Genomic DNA, 6,000 nt, shown 5'->3' with positions numbered 1-6,000 from the left:
GGAAAATCGATAATTATTTGGCCTAGATACGATAATTTCAGATTTTTGGTCTGGCAACGCTGTTTCTTAAACCCACATTGACTACCCAGCAAACACAAAATCGTCCTTTGGACATCCGATTGACGTCACACTCGGATCTTTCCTTCGTCCGTAGGACGCCCCAAAATCCGCGGTTGACGTCGGTCGGCAGTGATGGTTAGTCGAGGGAAATTTCCCGGATCTAGGGAAATATTTACCCCTAAAAATCCAAAAAGGGAAAAGGGAAATCAGGCTAAAAATTAGCGAAATCTAGGGAAATTCCACGTAGGGTGATTTTAAAGTGAAGTTACTAATCTAAATAATCACAATATTTAAAATAATTGATTTAATTTTATGAAAATATTAAAAGAGAGTAATTTTAGCAAGAAAGCTTAAAGTTTTCTATTAACCTGGCACCCCTGCAATTTTGCTTTCCACTTTTTCGTTTTATTATCGAGGACTCGTCTGCTCTTCGGAATGGTGACTGTGGTCGCGTGCAGTGTGAGAAATTATATAACCAATTATAATTAATCTAATAATTTCTAGTTTCTAGTCATCTAACTCTGTTGATTAAACTAATGGGGAAAAGTAAAAAAAAAAATCGTTATTTCGTGTAATAACGTACTGTTTTTCAGCTAATTATTCTATTACATATAAAGCAATGAAATGTATTAAGATAAATAGTCAATTATAAATATATAAATTATAGTTTAATATTGGTTACCTAGAAGGCGCTATGTAATAAATATCACTTTCTGAAGGCTAATAAAGAAACTAGGGAAAATTTTGGTCAAAAAGGGAAATTTTAAGTCCCTGTGAGGGAAATTTCAATTTGGCGACTTAACATCACTGTCGGTCGGACGTTAACAGACGCCCAAATGTCCGGTTTGTCTAGAGCCTATGGACATCCCTGGCCTCTAGCAGCCGCAATCTTGCCGCCATTTTTCCGAAATTTTCCTGCCGAGCGCGCGCTAAGCTTCTTACAAGGATGCTGGCGCGTTCGTCCCTCCTTCTTCGCCTCCCTTCCTATCCTCCTTGCTAGGACGATCCTAGGGATGTCAGCTGGATTTTTAATAGTTCATCTGGGGTTTTATTTTGGATTAATTTTGCGCCAGCAACGACGTCTTAGGGACGTTAATTACTATTTAATATTAAAAATAATTTATTCACAGTAAATTTCAAATTTTCAGTGAAACTTTATTTAATAATTTAAAAAATGAAATACATGCAATTGTGAATTGCAAAAAAATATTGCAAACCATACATATTTTCTGCTATTTTAATTTTGAAAGCTATATATTAATTAATGCATTTCAATAAATTATCGCTTTATAAATTTGAGCTTTAAGTGAACCCTTGACTGAGAGTGAAAAATAATAAAATGTAATGGGCCAAAGTGAACTTTGAAAACTGATCGTTCTGCTATACTTTTCAAAGAGACCACCCCAAAACTTACTTTTGGAGTTACAATTTGACTAAATAAACTACTCATTTATGAATAAGGGCTTTACGTAAACCCTTGAATGAGATTGAACAATAATACTACCTAAAAGCAAAATAATAATAAGTTGTTGACCAAAATGAACTTTGAAAACAGTGATCGTTCCGCTACTTTTCAAGGAGACCACCCCAAAACTTACTTTTGGAGTTACAATTTGACTAAATAATCTACTGCTTTATGAATTAGGGCTTTAAGTAAACCCTTGAATGAGATTGAACAATAATACTACCTAAAAGCAAAATAATAAAAAGTCATTGGCCAAAATGTACTTTGAAAACAGCGAATCATCCGTTCATTTCAAAGACACCACACCAAAACTTACTTTTGGAGTTACAATTTCACTAAATAAACTACTACTTTATTAATTAGGGCTTTAAGTGAACCCTTGAATGAGAGTGAAAAATTATACACCCTAGAAGCAAAATAATAATAAGTTGTTGACCAAAATGAACATTGAAAACAGTGATCGTTCCGCTACTTTTAAAGGAGACCACCTCAAAACTTACTTTTGTAGTTACAATTTGACTAAATAAACTACTGCTTTATGAATTAGGGCTTTAAGTGAACCCTTGAATGAGATTAAACAATAATACAACCTAAAAGCTAAATAATAAAAAGGTATTGGCCAAAATGTACTTTGAAAACAACGAATCATCCGTTCCTTTCAAAGCAGCTCAACCAAATAAACCATTAACTTTAATTAAAATGTTTAGTAATAATAGTTAGTACTATGTGATAGCTAACATTAAATATGTAAAAACTAATCGATCCAGAAAGATTAATTATTATGTAAGAAAGTTGTATAATTTAGCTATTACCGTATACGTATAGGGGTGCAAAGGCTTAAGTTTTTAAATGTTGATTACAATTAATTTACACAAGATTATGGTTATTTTATTTTTTAAATAATTCTGTATGTATAATTAAATGCACCACAACCAAATTTATTTACAAATAATACGTTTATTAACACTGAGAAGATTTAAAACTTTTAAGGCGGTACCGAGCAAAAATTTTATTTTCAAACTTTGGAACAGGGTTGCTCATGAACTTGCCAGCCGATAAGTAAAGCCGTCATGTCAAAAATGTTTCATTAAAGCAAAGCCTTCGGTGGCATTTTGCCTACTGTCGAGTAAACCATGCAATGTATTGCGATTATGAAGTGTTTTATATTTTAAGTTGACAGTAATAACAAACCCCTTAAGCTATCGCTAGCCCCCCTAATACTGAATCTTGGGCATGAAAATCGCTTAAAATTTAAAAGGGAAAAAAAAGCTTACGTTTTTGATAGCATTAATAGTGCTTTCAAAGTCTATGGAGAAGCATGTTGGCCCCTTAAAAAGCTTCCACTATCGTGGAATCTTAATATATATATGTATAATGAATTTATTAAATTTAAGCGAATAATCATATAAAAGTTTTTAATTTTTAAAACCTTTTTTGGTACTTTACAAAATAAATTCGTCGGAATCCCCACCTTCAGGTAGAATCCAATGCAACATTTGGGGGGAAGTACAAGAAAGATTATATTTAAACCAAAATTATAGCAATTGGCGAGGTTTTTCTTTTTCAAAAATACTATATAAAAATTGATTTAAATCAATGATTTAAATCAAGTTGATTTAAATCAGCCAACCCTGGCTTTTGAGTTGAAATTCCCCTTGTCGGGATGTCGGCGGGATTTTTCAATCCAGGACAGTGATTTCAATCCCCAGGATTGGTGATTTTTTTATTTCTAATGCCCTATTGCTTACAAAAGGCTTCCAATTAGTAGGAGTGTCTTTAAGGCGATTGTGGAATCTGTCCACAGATAAATCTTAACATTTAGATTCGAAAATACGTCTCTCATGTAGTTCGTTAATCTGGCACCATAGAGGTTCCTCTATGGTATGGGCAGGATATTTCGGATTATAACTTTACAAAAAAAATAAAATAAAAAATACATTTAGTGGAAATTGTTACTCCTTAGTTATATAGTTATTATAGTTCTTACACAAATTATTATAGGTTTTTACACTTAATAAGCTTATTCAATATTCAAGTTAGTATTAGTATCCTTTTAGTTCATTGTTGGTCTGTTTCTTTATAAGCATATACTTTTTCATCGTTGTTCAGTTTTTTGATCAAACTTGACTATTTATTTTAAATTTTTGTGAAATTTCTGTTCAAACGTGACCGTATTTCGGTCAATATTTGGAGTTTATTATAAAATTGGTCAGTAACAATAATAATAATAATAATAATAATAATAATAATAATAATTTGCTTTACAAGTCGCTATTTGACTAAGGTGGTGCCTTGGGTATTAGCTGAACTTATTATTATTATTAATTCGGACCTTAAGGCGAAAGGATTATTTTCACCGGAAATATAAACGACGGGGCCAGACGATCGACCGCGAGACTTATGAGTCTCTACGAAACGTCTGTTATCCCGCGACAAACTTGAGAATGCTAGCCTCACGTACACTAACTCGTTAAAAACCCCTAAACATCTTTGGAACTTCGTCAACGAGAGACTAAACAACAAACCGAATCCAGTGTCGCTGCATCTACCATCCGGTGTAACTTCAGACCCTTCGCTTCTAGCCACGGAGTTTGCGCGAAACTTTGAAAATGTGGCCACTGATACACTAACGACGTAAGAGACACCACTGACTATTCTTTTGGAGACTTTCATCCTGCTGACAATGTGCTTTCTACTATCACGGTAGACGAAATTGCCGTTCGGAAAACTATCAAAAAGCTCAAACTCACTAAGTCTACTGGTATAGACAACATACCGATATTCGCTATTAAAGGCTGTAAGGACATTCTCGCTCCTCTTCTTTGTTACATTTTTAACTTGTGAATCAAGTCACTGTGAAAAAAGGTCGTTATTACGCCAATTTTCAAAAATGGTTTCGCGGGAGAAGTAACAAACTATCGGCCAATATCATTACTTTGTTGCTTCGCTAAAATATTCGATTCCCTAATGCACGATACCTTGTACAACTGGTTTAAGCTCAACTTTTCAGATTCCCAACACGGGTTCATTCAATCGCGGTCAGTGGAGACAAAGCACGTTTCGTTTTTAAATGATGTCATGCCGGTAGTGTTTCAACAAGGACAAATTGATGTACTATCAATTGATCCGTCAAAAGCCTTTGACAGAGTGTAACATCCACTGTTGCTAACAAAACTAAAACTATATGACCTCATCGGTCCCGCTTGTGTATGGGTAGCTAACTACCTAGAAAACCGAATAAATGTCCTAAAATGTAACGGTGTATTGACGAATTTTTCCTTTCCAACTACCTGCGGGGTCCCTCAAGGCAGTTCTCTTGGACCGTTACTGTAAAACATATATGCCAATGACCTACACACTGACGTCAAGAAATCTAACCTTAAGCAGTTTGCGGACGATACGAAAATATACCGCGTGATCACGACCGTCCGGGACTGCCACCATTTACAAGATGATCTCTATCGCATCGCTAACTGGTGCACGTCAATTAATTTATTAGTCAACGAATCCAAAAGTCTAGTCATCACGTTTACAAGGAAAGTGAATACCACATTGCACTCATATCATTTAATTAACCAATCTATTCCACGGACTGATACTCTCAAGGACATTGGTGTTCTATTGGATGAAGGTCTGTACTTCCGAGAACAAATTTCAAATGTAGTTGGACGCTCCAGACGATTATTGTTTGGAATTCTACGTTTATCCCGGATACTGAAGTCTATAAGATGTTTTAAGACTCTGTACTTGTCTTTAGTTAGGTCAAAACTAACTTACGGCATGCTGTCATAGGGTGGATGTGCCGAATACCTATTCCAGGACGTCGAAAATGTACAAAGGAAATTTGTCGAGATTGCCCACACCTATTTTCTAAAAAACTACCTTATATATATGAATATTTATTAAACCATTTGAGCATGGATACCATAAAACTGTTTTCACTCAAACGTGAACTCCTGTTCTTAAAAAAAACCATTATGAAATCACAATGTGCGGGATTAACTAGCTCACTTAAGTTTCACGTGCCTAATCATAGTACGCATCAAAAAATTACATTCTCTAATCAACCTGTATTAACTCCGATTTCGCGTATACCGAAAACGTGTAACCCTTTTTCTGACACTTTAGATATATTCTCTTGTAAATATTCCGAAATTTTTAAAATTGTTGATACATAATTTTTCCCAAACGTATACATTTCATTGTTAAAATGGTTAATTTCCCCCCACATTGTTTACGGCCTTGTACCGAAAATTTAAAAATTGATAAATAATAACAAAGCCCTAAGTACTACACTCATAGAGGTGTGAACCTTTTTAAACATTTTAATATCCTTGGGGCTGTTCACAAATTACGTAACGTGGTAGGGGGGGAGGGGGGTTTTGGCAAGCGTTACAGTTGTAATTTCAAATGTAAATTACAAACATCAAAATTTAGTACCTGATCTTATAGTACTTTATTACCAGCATATTAGT

The sequence above is a fragment of the Leiobunum rupestre genome, chromosome 7 (assembly GCF_980474605.1).
Source record: "Leiobunum rupestre chromosome 7, qqLeiRupe1.1.hap1, whole genome shotgun sequence".
NCBI lineage: Eukaryota > Metazoa > Arthropoda > Arachnida > Opiliones > Sclerosomatidae > Leiobunum > Leiobunum rupestre.
Note: the sequence above shows the minus strand (reverse complement) of the source record.